Raw genomic sequence first — 16,000 nt, forward strand, 5'->3', positions numbered from 1 at the left:
TCTATTCATTCATTCAACTAATTTATGATGTATCAACAAGCTCTTATAAGTATTCTTTGAACTTGTCATTTAATTAGCAAATGAGCAGACTACTCTTTTTCGTTTACAGTTAATTGTTAACAAGGTAATTAAATGACAAGTTAAAATAACACTTATAACAGCTTGTTGATACATAATACAATGAATGAATAGAATTAAAGAATATAATAGAATGAATAATGAATAGAATGAAAGATTACATAAACACAGGACTATTGTTTTATGTCAAACAAAGTACTCAACACTTTTTAAATACTAGAAACAAGCTTTACAAAACAGTTTCAATACAAACAACCTTGAGTGTCTACAAAAAATTTTAATTTTTACATTCAAATTCTTCAACCTGGTTACTATTGTGTGTGCTACACTGTCCCTTTCAATAACCACTATTTAAAATTTTAAATATTAGTTGTTTATTAATCTTCTATGGATCGAAACATGAATAACGATTGATTTTATTTATCTCTTAACAGCTCGACCACAATCCGTGACAGCTAGGGGTGGTGATGACCCTGCTTCAGCCATTCCATCAACCTCCTCTGGGACATCGATGACTAGTGGTGGTGTCGTTATTGGGCAAACGATAAGAAGCACATCATCTGCTAGCCATACCTTTTTATCAGCGGATACACTTCCAGATATCCGTACCAGCACCCCTGAAACCAGTGTTGGTAGAGGTACAGGTAAACAATATATTTTCATTTTTTCCATTCTCCTCTGGTCATACTGGTCAAAGCTAACCGAAATTCGCTTTCTCTCAAAAAATCTAATTACTTGAATTCCCTTTTTTTTTTTTTCTTTTAAAAGCGTGGTAGTTTTTGCTCACTTAGGCCATATAGATAACATTGCTTTATTGTAATTTTTTTATTTTGGATTTTTCACTAAAGAAATTTTATTTTAATATATATATATATATTTTTTTTTTATCATAGCTGACCTTGGACATCTTTTTCGGAACATGACGGGAAGTTCTCCACGGTTGTTTGATGGTGAGAATCTGTACTATTAATACATTCCTTTTTTTTTAAATTTTCTTCTTATACATAAATATCAAGATATCAACATCTATATATATATTATTATTTTTAGGATATATAAAGATATATATTTATATAAATAAAAATATATATATTGCTATCTATATATATATATATACATATATATATATATAAATATATCTATATATATATACACATTTATATATATAGATAGATATATTTAGAATTTTAGATCATAAAAAGGCATCAATCACTCATCATTTAAAATTAAAAAGAGCATTTAATAATACAAAAGCTTCATTAAATTTTCTAAAAAAAAAAAAAAAAAAGATTATTTAATTTTGTGTTATGAACAGTTGAATTTGAGTTACAAATGACATGTGAGTGCTGCCTTTTTTCCATAGTACATATTCACAGCTGCTACTAAATATTTTAAAATCGTTAAAAAAAATTTACATTTTTTTTTAAATATATATATAGATATATATATATATATATATATATATATATTTTATATATATATATTTATATATCTACATTATATTTTTATATAGATATTAAAATCTTAATATATTCATATATATTTATTTTTTTATTTTTAATTTTCACAGATACAGAGGAGTCATCGAGGGAGGTCATCTTAAACCTGGTTGCTGTACAACCAGAAAGACCTGAGGAGGAGGAACTTCAATCCAGGGATCATGGAAGTGAGACCCCAGATTTGTTGGATGATATCATGGATGCTCAACCAATGGAGATCCATGAACCTGTCCCTGATGAAGCAGAAGTACAAGAACAAACAATTCAAGGAAATGTAGAGCCAGCGGAAACACAATCTAATGAAAGACCTGTGGTACCTGGCAACAATGAAATTGAAGAAGTGGATGATGTCTGTCTCAATGAAATGATCTCTCTTGCTAGACAATATAGGGTGGATCATAGAGAGTTACAGAATGTTTTAATCGCACACCTGGACCGAAGTGCATCATTAGCAGAAAGACAATTGCAGTTAGACAGAGAGAGGTTTGATTGGCAGAGGCGAATGGACGAGGAGCACAACGAACAGATAAACCGTTCATTACGCCTCGCAGAACAAACAATGAATTCTCTCCTGTCCATTATTCGTGAAAGACAGGGTCCTTCTGAACCAAATAGGCCAGGACAGTAGTGATAGACATCTTTATTAATTGTATTAATAACTTGAGTTTATACTGTTTTTGATGTTGCACTTTTTGATTTGTTTTATATTTTTGTTCAAAATATATTTATATTTTCGAGTTGCACTAATATTTTGAAAAAAAAATTTTTGTGTTTTTTATTAAAATTTTTGAAAAAAGAATGAATACAAATTTTTTTTCATTGAAATTTTGTTTTTATTGCTTACAATATATTTTTTTTTTATAAAATGGTAAAAAAAAAAAAAAAAATTTCAATTTTTATAACAAACACTCATCATCCCTTTTTTTTTTTGGATGTTTCTAAATTTGTAATTTTTTAATAACTTGAGTTTATACTGTTTTTGATGTTGCACTTTTTGATTTGTTTTATATTTTTGTTCAAAATATATTTATATTTTCGAGTTGCACTAATATTTTTAAAAAAAATTTTTTGTGTTTTTTATTAAAATTTTTGAAAAAAGAATGAATACAAATTTTTTTTCATTGAAATTTTGTTTTTATTGCTTACAATATATTTTTTTTTTATAAAATGGTAAAAAAAAAAAAAAAAATTTCAATTTTTTTAACAAACACTCATCATCCCTTTTTTTTTTTGGATGTTTCTAAATTTGTAATTTTTTTTCTCAAAACAATAGAAAGTGTTTTAAAAGATTTATTTAAAAAAAATACTAAATGCCATATTTCTGGTACAAAAAATCAACTTGCTCCATCAACATTCCCATTATAGACCTAATTTTTGCCAATTTAATTTTGAAGTTATCATCCAAAAAAGTTTGTGTGCTTTCATCGATTTTTTCTTCAAAAACTTCTATACCTTAAAATAAATAAAAATAAATTAAATTCACATATTAATCACATAACAAAATATAAATAATATATTGATATCTGTATATACCTTCATTTTCTTTGGGAGGTATGATATCCATATCATTTTCTGTCTGCACAATTTTTTCCTCTAATGTGTAAGCATCGCTTGAACCGGAGGCTAAAGTAAAATAAATAAATAACATTTTTAATTTTTAATTTTTTTTTTTTTAAATTATTCTATTTTTGACAAAGGTAACTAAATAAAATACCTGTGTCTATCAGATTTTTTTTTTGAGGAAACATGTTTTGTCCAATATCATTACTTGTTGCGTATACCATGCCATCCAATTCTATTTCAACTTGTACCGCTTTGTCCAAAGGTTGAACTTTTTATAAATATATAAAAAATTAAAATTAAAATTAAATTATTTTTTCTATATTTCACTTCCCTAAAAAACAAAAATTCTAATACCTCTTCCAAGATTAGTATCATCATCTTTTGTGCATGGCTCATCGACCTCAAGATCAAAATAATAATTAGGTTCTTTTTCAAAGGATGGAATTTCTTCATAAGAACATCCAGGGATATCTAAATGTGCATTAGATAATTAAACATCATTTTTTTTTAATTATTATTTATTTTATTTACAATTTATAAAACCTTGTTAACGCTGTTCTATAGTTATGTACCTTTTTGAGTGTTGACAGCCATTTTTTTCACTGCTCTGTTATTTTTGGGAGTCATTGGTATGTCCATAAGTGTCAAAGGAAGGGGTGGTGAAGTGATCCCACTATTTGGCGTTTCAATCCTTATTTCTCTTAAATAACGTGGAATTTTTTGAGTTTTTGATTTTGATTTTTTCATATCTGTTTGTAAAAATTTACTTTATTTTTATAGTTGTAATGATTAATAGATGTTAATTTTCATTTCATATATGCAAGTTGAAGATATACTAAAAAAAAACATTTTCTGTATTAATAATACTAAAAATATATGATTAAATCGATTATCGAATGCTACTATCAATGTAAAATTGGATTTTGAGATTTATATTAATTAAAGGATTATTAAACACTACATTCTAGTTTAATCAACAAGTATATAGCTTACTTAAAGGTGAATAGCTTTATAAAAAAATAAGATACTATAAATAACAGTCTATTAAAGCTAAAGGAACAATGAACATAATTTTTGTCTTTCAATGTTCAGATAGAAAAGTTATAACGGAATACTGAAAGTCAAATGTGTTGTCCCTTGTTCCTACTATTATTGAAAATCAATCAATGGTGAAAGGTAAAAGATGACGCAGTTATTGGACTTACTATCAATAACTATTAAAATTGAAAGTTACTATAAGTAACACTAAACATTTATACTTACAGTTTCTTATTAGTCGTTTAATTGAATTGTAATAATTAGTTTCCCTACGCCTCAAATCGCTGTACTTTCTTAGGCATTGACGTCTTGTCCTTTTTATCTTTGATACTCTATACATCCTTCTTATCATTTCGTATATAATATGATCACGACTATCCTGCTTTACCAATCGAACTCCTCCCATACGATGAGGAAAATATCGTTCCATTGCATATACCAGAATGACTATTTCTCCAGCTGTGAAAGGCTCCGTTAGCGACATGTTAGTATCTGACGTCACAACTATACTTGTCAATCAAATTGACGCATGACTATTTTTACAATGTATCATTTTTTTTTGTTGAATCTTTATTTTTCTAATACTATGTAACATGAATAATATTGTTGTTCCGACTAACCATTAATAACCAATAATATATTAAATTTCTGTTGGAACGATAAATTTTGCATGAGGAATGAACAATGACGATATAAATATATCGTCAGGGATAATCTTTTTTTTAGTACATCACTATATCCTAGGTCATTGACCACAGATAACACTACCAATATATATATTCTCAAATTTTGTGATTCATTTATATTTGATACAATTACTATGTAACAAAATCACTGGTTAAATGTAGAATAGTAAGTCTAATATGTAACCTTTTGAATAGATAAATGTTGAACTTTTTTAGTTATGTAAATATATTAGTTGTATTAGGATAGAAATAGTTATAATTCTTATTCTTGTTGCCTTTTGAACTTAAAATAAATTGTTATATTATTTTCATTTAAAAAAAAATCTGTTTCATTTATTTTTGTGGTGTGAACAATGAAAATAAGGTTTGTTTAGAAAAAGGGCTACAAATAAATAACAATATGATGATGTTGCACACAAATTTTATTTGAAAAAACCAAAAAAAAATGCAGAACACAATTTACATAAGATGAACAAATTGTTAGAGAAAGATCAAACTTCGAAATATTGGTCAGAAACCATATCCCTTGTGGCCATGCCACGTCTATTGGTGTTTTCTCTGAAAATTTCTTCTGGAAAGTCATTAAAAGGCATGGCAATATCGTCATCAATGGGGCATCCTCTTTTGGTGGCAATATTATGCAAGACACAGCAAACTAAGATGATTCTTGCAACTTTTTCTGTAGAATACTGCATTGCACCGCCAGATCTGTCCAGACATCGGAACCTCATTTTCAATAATCCAAAAGTCCTTTCGATGACACCCCTTGTGCTCTTGTGTGCTTCATTAAAACGAATATGTTTCCGGAGTTGGGGGTTATTATAGGGTGTCAGAAGCCATTCATAACAAGGGTAACCGGCATCCCCTGTAATTAAAAAAAAAAATATTGATGTAAGTCATTCCAAAAAGACAAAATAATTTTTATTAGTTATTGAGGCTAGCGTCAAATTAGTATAAATTTGTAACAAATTAAAAATTTAATTATATAATGTGTTTTTTTTTTCAGAATTTATTTATATATCCTTTGTTGAAAAAATATCAATGCACAAATGTGAGCCAATCAAACAAGGCCTCTAGGTGCATCAACCAATCGGCAGCTATTGAGCATATATCTAGATATAATTTTCAACAATTGATATAAAAAGAATAAAAAGTCAATTTGAAAGTCGTTTAAAATTACATGCTCTTTAGAAAACCTTTAAAAATTTTTGTTGAGTTCAATTCAAGCTTACCTAATAACCATCCCTCTGGCATTTCCCCATTTTCGAATTTTTGGTACAGTCCAGTCTGCCGCAGGATATAAGCGTCATGGCAGGAGCCAGGGTAATTTGATCTCACGCTGATAATTCTCATTTTGGGGTCACAAACCATCTGTACATTCAAGGAATGGCAGGACTTTCGGTTGCGGTAAATCTCCTCCCGTAACCGTGGCGGTCGAACTGCAATATGGGTACAGTCTATTGCCCCAAGAACATTTGGCATTCCAGCCACACTGTAGAATTGCGACTTTATCGATTGCCACTCTTCTGTGGTAGATGGTAGACAAACATATTCGGGGAATATATGCATGAGTGCATCGATAACTTTGGAAAGATGACGAGAAAAGGCAGACTGACTGAAACCAATGATGACGCTGGACACTGCCTGAAATGATCCGGTGGCAAAAAAGTGCAAGGCAGCAAGAAACTTTAGTATTCCGGGAATGGCCCTTGAACGAGCCGTCACAGGCTCTAGAAAATGTGCTATTTGAGAATATAAAGACAATATTGAATGTCGATCCAGACGGAACCTTTGAATAACCTCTCGATCGGAAAGGGCATCTAAAGGAACCCGAGGAAGGAATACCCGCTGTACTCGTAATCGCCTTCTTCGAACCGGATTTGGGGCATCAGGTTGACGAATTTGCCTTCTACCCCTCATTTGCATCAGACGAACAATATAAAGTTGAAGAAGTGTCTCCATATGGCTAACAGGATCAAAAGTGAGTAACCATTCAATTGTACACCTCTTTTAAATCAGTTGTAGGCGTTGATCTGATAGACCCTATTGTTTATTATGGTGCTCGCCACCTATTAGCTGGCGAGGGATTTTTAACGAGGTAGGTGCGGAGAAATTCACGAGCGTAGAAATAGATAGTTTAGTAATTCCTGTTTTGTGCGAGATTTATGTCGAGCGAGTATTTTCTAGCTACAAAAAAGACGAGAATTCAAGATTTGCGGGCAAGTTCGCTCGCCGTTTTTTAATATAAGGTTTTCAATGGATTCGTGGGATAGTACATACGGTTATTGATCCGCACGCAGAAATTTAGACGAAAATAGTCACGAAGACCTCGCAGACAGCTTAGTACATGGAGCCCTTTGAGTATAGAATAGTATTTTTAACTGCTTTCAAAATTAGTTAATATCTAATTGTCTGCTTTCTATAGATATCCTTTGTTTCAGACATAGCGATGCACATGGTTGACGCATCTATGTGCATCAACCAATGATCATTTACTGACACTATGTATGTGTACTATGTTCATCAAAGTATTTCAATGGAATGAAGCCAAAAAGATAATACAATTAAATTAAATTAAAAAAATTATTTTTAAAAAGCATGTTCTTTTGAAATCATGATAGTAAAATGTTTGTTTTCATGTCCCTTTAATGATTGTGCCAGCAGTTACTGCTGTGATCATAGTATTATTACTAGTATTAGCTTTCAGTTTAAACTACAAATAAAAACAAATTTAAAAATGTATTAATAAAAATATATATTTTTAAAATTTATTTTAAAGGTACACCGACACCACAAGCACAGCCTGGGAGGAGTACCAATGAAGTGCCCACTTGTTCCAGATCTTCTGCAGCTGTTTCAAGACCATCTACCAGTGCAGCTCATGGTCAATTTATACGGTCCACAACTACTGTCACGCGCAGTTCTTCATCTGCGAATACACTCTTTGATGTAAGGACCAGCACTCCAGAAACAGATGTTGGAAGAGGAACTGGTAAGTAAATGATTAATTAAATGAAAAATTAAAATGGCGTGTGTTATCTCTTTCATCTAACAAATCCAAAAATTTCATTCTAAAATATATATTTTTTTAAACAAATGTACAATGTTAGTATTGACATAATCTAGTTTGAGATCGTTTAGAGATGGAATGGCATTTGAATGACAAATACCAATGATCTGAGCTTTTCATTAAAGGGACACTGAACCCAATTTTTTTTCTATCATGATTCAGATAGAGCATGCAATTGTAAGCAACTTTCTAATTTACTCATTATCACATTATTTTCATTCTCTTGGTATCTTTATTTTAAATGCAAGAATGTGAGTTTAGATGCCGCCCCATTTTTGGTGAACACACTGTGTTGTTCTTGCCGATTGGTTGGTAAATTCACCTACCAATAAACAAGTGCTTTCCATGGTTCTGAACCAAAAGAATAGCTTAGATGCCTTCCTTTTCAAATAAAGGAAACGAGAGAATGAAGCAAAATTGATAATAGGAGTAAACTAGAAAGTTGTTTAAAATTGCATGCTCTATCTGACTCACAAAAGAAAAGTTCTGTGTTCAGTGTCCCTTTAATTGCAAACTTAATTGATATTTTAAATGTATTTTTAGAAATACATTTTTCAGGGAATGTAATAGCATTTGAATATATGTCAATAAATCCAATTTACTCAAATCTTATTGTCTTTTTTTTTTTCTTTGTTTATAGCTCATTTGGGACGTCTGTTCCATAGTTTGACTGGACATTCATCTCCATTATTTGATGGTATGTATCAGTGATGTATATATATAATATAATTTAAAATTTTGTGTATGACTGTTTTATCTGCTCTCTCCTTCTATTCCATCTCTGAAACCGTCTGTAAAAAATGTTATGGTTATTTTCTAACAATTGATTATGGTTTGATCTAGAAGAAGAAAACTCATCAAGGGAGATCACTATAAATCTCATGCCAATAAGAGAGCAAAATCCTAATTCAGATGAAAATACAGGACGTCATGATGGAAGTGAGACTCCAGATATTCTAGATGAATTTGGAGATGCCCAAACAGTTGAAATACATACCCCTGAAAACCTGGAGGAACCATTGGAAACACAAGCACCACCACTACTACCACCACAAGAAACAGGGGCTGTAAATATTGAAAATCCACCAGCTGAAGGACTATTGGCCGATGTTGTCCCTTGCCAGGCAATATAGAGAAGACCACAGGGACATGCAGAATCTTATTAACAATAATATTGAACTTTGGGCAGTCATTTCTGAAAAAAATATTGAAATTGAAAGGCAAAAATTACATCTCCAAAGAGAAATGTTTCAGTGGCAGAGGCAGATGGATGAAGAAAAAAACAGCAAATAGAGCATTAAGCCTCACTGAAAGGACACTACAATCACTGTTGTCTATTTTAAGTGAAAGGGAGGGTACAACAGACCCCAAAAGACCAAGGCTACTATGAACATTTTATTTCTTATTTATACCATCAATATCCACAAAGTTGTATTTTCTGTTAATTGTTTGCAGCCATATATTTGTTTTTTATTTTTGTTTTTGGTTTATTTTTTAGGTTTAAAATGTTATTTTTTAATAAATACAAAATTGTTTTTGCCAAAAAAAAATCAGCTGTCAAAGCGATACATACATAGCGGGAGTCCCGTGAATCACCGGCTGCTCTGCCTTGTTTATCCAGCTTACCTCATTACATTGAGGACTCATTCAGAACCACAGCTCCTAACATTGGAATTTAACAGCCTCTTGCAAGATTGCAGCTAAGTGTTCACTCATATAAATATAATGAACATATTGCATTTGTATTGAACTCGGATAACACTGCTTTGGGCTAATTTGTGATGATATTGTCCAGTTAATTACCAAGTGGTTTGGACTTAAATAAGGACATTTGTATTGATATATACCCCTCCGTTGTGAGCTAAAGATATATATATATATATATATATATATATATATATATATATATATATATATATATATATATATATATATATATATATATATATATTTGGTGTTTGTGCGCTTTTTAACATTTTGTATTCTGTGTCTCTGTTGCTAATTTGTGCCTGTACATACTTATAAGAGCTATACATAGGCTACTGATTAATAAGGAAAGCTTAATCGTTAGTTCATCTGGCTTATTGAGCGCTGTATTTATTTGTTCATATTTTTTGCCAAAAACAAATATCCTTTATTTACAGAAAATCTATCTGATGTACTGTTGATTGTTCACAAAAAAGAGTATTTGTCATTTTTTCGTTGTCATTCTTATGACAATTATATTCCAAATTTTTGTAAAAAAAAACAAATCACAGAATTAAATTAAATAGCATATTTTCGGTATAAAAAATCAACTTGCTCCAATAACATTCCCAAAGTTGCCCTAATTTTAGCGATTTTTAGTTTAACATTATCTTCAAGAAAACTCTGAGTACTTTTGTCTTCAGTTTCAGTAGTTGATGTTGAAGATACATCTGTAGAATAACAAAAGCAAAACAATTAGTATTTAAATTTACATATCCATATTCAATGTATCATATGGTTATTTCTTCACAATTATTACCTCCTGCTGTTGTATTATCAATTTCATGGACTATATTGGCTTCTACACTTATGTCCACTCCTTTAAAGCTTTCATCAGAACCTACTCCTAAAAATATGCAATACGTATTAGTTAAAACTTTATTTTTCTTGGTTTTAAGAGTAATGAGTATGAAACATACCTTTATTTACCATCATTGTTCTTAAAACTTCTATTCTTGGTTGACTATCATCTGAACTCAAGCCTTCAACTAATGGCACATTATCAGGATTTTGAAAATCATCAATTTCATCCCTATTTTCTATGTCTTCCATGGTAATATCTATGTGAAAGTATAAAGATAAAAAACTATTGAAGCCAAAAATTATTTAGAAAAAAATATTAATTATATGTTAACTAACAATTCATACCTGTCTGTGTGTTTTTATGAAAAACTTGATATGGATTGGGAGATAATTCAATATCCAATAGTGTTAGTGGCATAGGTGGAGATAAAGTTTCAGTGTGGTGGATGTTTACACTTTATTTTCTTACTTCTCATATCAATAAACATATTAATATAAAATAAAAAAATTGGAAGTAAAAAATTAAAATTTAAAAAATTCTAATACATTTTTAACAAATTTGAAATTATGCATGCTACTACAATTTTAATAATAGTATTTTTATCAAGAATTTAATTTAATAGTTTTTTTATCAAGAATTTAAATTTCATTCTACTAACACAGTTATGCATGTTTATTTTTCTTACAATTAAATTTAAAATCTACTAACATTGTTCATGAAGTTCATTTTTAAAGACTAATTACAATTATATTTTACTCTACTAACACAGTTCTGCATGCTTACTTTTCTAACTTTTTAAAATTGTATATACTAACATTGTTAAAGTGCCACTCAAACAAATAGTTTCCTTTAAGCATGTTCTTTTTTTCATAATAACTAAAATTGACATTCTACTAACGATGTTCAGCATGCTTACATTAGTTGATACTTATATATAATAGATACATTTATGTTTAGTGTTCTCTGACAGTCAATATTTTTATTATTATGTTGAATATAAACATAAATGAAAGGGAAACTAAACACAATTTTATTATGTAAGGATAATGATAGAGCATCCAACTATAAATACAAATTTGATACTCTAATGATTTTAATAATCCTCAATATCACATACTTCTAAATTCAAAATAAAAATAAGATTGTAGATTAGTCAATGATGACGCAGTTCAAATTACATGATTTGTTTCTATTAAAACATTTTTTTTTTAACTATATCAATATTAAACTTACATGTCCTTATCAATCTTCTAATAGATTTATAGTACTTAGGTTCTCTTCTCTTCAAGTCACTATATTTTCGAAGACATTGTCATCTTGTTCTTTTAATTTTTGAAATCCGATGCATTCTTCTCAGCATCTCGTATATAATTTTGTCACGGCATTCCTGTCTCACTGCCCTTACACCCCCAATACGTTTAGGAAAATATTTATCTATGGCATAAACTAATATTACTAATTCGCCAGCACCAAAAGGTTTAGGACGCGACATGCTTGAAGATGACGTCATTAATCGGTAAGTCAATCATTAGCGCATTGATCTTGATATGTAGCAAAAAAAAAAGTTTAAAATATAATGTATATATTGATTTATGTATTTAGTGAATGTTTGTAAATTGATTCTATGTTTATAGTTATTAAAAATTATATTTTATTTAGAAACAATTTCAGTGTTACATATGTGTATATATATATTTGAATTTATTTTTGTTTACATTAGTTTTTGAAAAACTATAATATATAATGTTTTAATATTGTTTGTCAGTTTGTAATAAAACAATTTAGTTTGCATTATTTGTTGAAATTTTTTTGGTCTTTATTTTCAAATATAGTCACTTTTTGCTTCCTACAAATGTATAATTCGATTAATGTTACATAGATATATATGTACAATGACAATGTTTAATCTATATGAGCCACAATAACTTTAAAAACTATTGAAGGGAAAGCGAAGTTAATAAACATAATAAGTGATAAGAGTAAACCCTGAAGGATTTTTTAATTTAAATATGGCCCAACCTAGGAGCTGTTAACAATTGAGATTAAAATAAAACAAAGCAAATTACCTTTTTAAAGTCTTTCGAAAAGTTGTTTAAAATAACAACTCCTATCTGAAAGCATAAAATTTTACTTTGGAATAGCCTGTCGTTTGGTAAGTCTACAATTTAATGAGACAATACAATGAATTACCATCAGCTATTGAGGGATTACATTACATAAATCACATTATGTAAAAAAGTTAGAGAAGCTATAGACAGTAGTGTTATGTCACAAAGACAATATATTATCCACAAATTATTGTTTGGAATGACTGATCATAAACTTGATTTATAATTAATATTTTAAACCATTGATAATTGAAGAGCAACAACTTGATGTAATTATATGTTTATCAACAGTGATTTTTAATACCCTTAATTATAAAAAAAAATTGTATTTATTTTCTTTTAATTGTAATACAAATATTTTTTAACTTATATTGTCTTTTTATGAGAAACATGATCATTATTTTTCTTTAACATGTTCTTTTACATCATATTATATTTTTCTTAAAAAAAGAGTAGAAGACAATTTAATAAAGTCAATGTTTTTTTTTATTTATCAACTTAAGACATGAAATTTAATCATTAAAATATTGTTCTGAAACCATGTCCCTTGTTGCCATACCACGCCTATTAGGTTGTTCTATACATATTTCTTCTGCAAAATTGTCAGCATCCATGGTATTTTCTTCCTCTAATGGGCAGCCTCTTTTATTTGCTATATTGTGCAGTATGCAGCAAACCAATATAATTTTTGCGACTTTCTCAGGTGCATACTGCATAGCGCCGCCAGAACGATCAAGACATCGAAACCGCATTTTCAAAAGACAGAAAGTCCTCTCAATTATCCCCCTGGTAGATCGATGTGCTTCATTGAAACGTACTTGATTTATGGTCTGTGGGTTGTTATAGGGAGTCAACAGCCATTCTGTACATGAGAACCCTCCATCTCCTAATAGGACATAAAGAAATATAAATATTAATATACAAATAATTATAAAGCTTGAGAACTAATAAGATACAAATTAAAAATATACAACACATTACAGTTTAATTACAGTGGACAAATTTGGCACAATTTATGTACATGGAAATTAAAAATGACAAATTAGACGCCAGTTATGCTTACCTATAAGCCATCCTTCAGGCATATCTCCATCCTCGAACTTCCGGTATAAGTCAGTCTGCCTTAAGATGTAAGAATCATGACATGAGCCTGGGTAGTTTGAATGGACACTGATTATCCTCATGTTGGGGTCACAGACCATCTGAACATTCAAGGAATGGAAATGCTTTCTATTCCTATAGATTTCCTCACGAGCTTGAAGTAGTCTTACAGCAACATGGGTACAGTCTATGGCCCCAGGACATTGGGCATTCCAGCCATCCTATAGAAATTTTAATTTATAGATTGCCATTCTTCTGGGGTAGATGGCAAACAAACATATTGAGGAAAAATAATCATCATAGCCCCTATGACTTTTGATAAGTGGCATGAAAACAGATTGACTCATTCCAATAATAACACTAGAAACTGCCTGAAAGGATCCTGTTGCCATAAAATGCAATGCTGCTAATAGTTTCAAAAGTCCCGGAATAGCTCGTGAACGAGCCGTCATCGGCTCCAAATAGTTTCAAAAGTCCCGGAATATCTCGTGAACGAGCCGTCATCGGCTCCAAATAATCTTCAATCTCTCGATACAGGTGTAATATGGATTCACGATCAAGCCGGAATCTTTGTATGATGTCTTGGTCAGAAAGGCCGTGCAAACCAACCTATGGAAGGAATACACGGGGGACACAAACTCTCCTCCTTCTAACCATTAGATTTGCGACATTTCCAGTATTCTGTCTTCTAGACCGGATTTGCATCACACGGAGAATAAACAAATACAGAAGTGTCTCCAAACTTCTGAAATCAAGATTGTAAGTACAATGCTGATATTACTGCCTTTTATATATATCTAGACTGGCGTCTACATTGACTTTCCTATGCTTTTGTACCTTGCCCGCCACCTAAAAGGTGGCGAGGCAAAAATAACGAGGTGGGAGCGGAAATTGTAGCGAGCGGACAAATAGATTTTTTAGTACATTAGTTAATGGCGAGTTGTTGGTCAAATGTGTCTAATTAAAAGTGAAAAATGGAGAGGTAGCGAGGTTTGGCAGATAATTACGCTCGCAATTTTAAATATGCGAGTTTGAACATAGTTGACAACTTTGTACATAGTTTGCGAGTTTTGACGCAAGATTTTTTGCGGGTAGCTCGCTGACTGCTTAGTACATGGAGCCCTTTGTCTTAATTTTATTTAGTGAATTAAAATATTCACGTAAGAACTCAAATGCTGAAGACCAGCATTACCAAATAATAAGCCTTCTGCTTTAGGACCCATTTCAGTAGATGCAGTCAGTAATTTTTGGATCTATACATCTAAGGATTAATCTCCTCCTTTGGTTGGCAATAAAGGTATTGGTGTCTCCTAAGAGATAAATAGTTCTCTGAATTCATTCCCTAGCCGTTTAAGGTTTCAACAGTTAATTATTAGAAATTGCCTCTTCAGACAACTCAAAAAGCTTGGTGACTGGTCCTAAAGTATCAAGAAGCTTATCCTGACATGATTTCAAGAATCTATCTGGACCCCTTCTAATATTAGAATTCTTGCTGCCAATACATTTCAATAAATTAGCGTCAATATCAGGGGTTAAATGGGTATTGTGTGGGAGTTCGGGGTATACTTAGTCTTTTTAGAAAGGGATCTAAACATTTTTAAACTCTTTTAGAAGGTCTCCATTGAGTAGACCTAGGGTGATGTAATTCATTTGGGTCAGTATATGGTTCCCCTAAATTATCAACAAGTTTAGGTTGTTGGAGTTTAGATCATTTTCAAAAAATTTTAGGTTTTGGTGAATCTTCTGAAGAAGACTTTCTTATTAAAAGAATCATCAGAATACCAATAATCTCTAGAGACTTTATCTGAATCTAAATAATATTTTTGAAGTTGCATGTTTGAATTATCTATATTATCAGAGTATTTTTTTTCTTTCTAGAAAGTCTCTTTTTACACACAAAATTAGATTCCCTGTCAGAGTCAGAGGAAATAATATTACTGCCTTTTTAAAGCAGATTTTGAAATGTCAGAATGAAGTTGACATGAAATTCCCTTAGTTTTAGATTGAAAATTAGATTTTGCAGCAGGTTTATTAAAATGCTCAGTTTTACAAGTAGCTTTCCTGGGAACTGAATCCTGTAAATCATTAACAGAATTAATTACAGATTGCATCGGCAACATCTGCTGCTTAAAAGGCTCTAATAAAATAGTAATCATCTATCTGACTGACTTTTCAGAATATTGAGATTTAGGGGCCGATTTATCAAGGTGTCAATCTTGACGCATTTGCGATGGGCTATACTCCATACATTGCTTGCGCGAATCTACATTTAGCGGCCTTTTTCTTCAACAAGTCTGTCAAAAACA

The sequence above is a fragment of the Bombina bombina genome, chromosome 3 (genome assembly GCF_027579735.1).
Source record: "Bombina bombina isolate aBomBom1 chromosome 3, aBomBom1.pri, whole genome shotgun sequence".
Taxonomy (NCBI): Eukaryota; Metazoa; Chordata; class Amphibia; order Anura; family Bombinatoridae; genus Bombina; species Bombina bombina.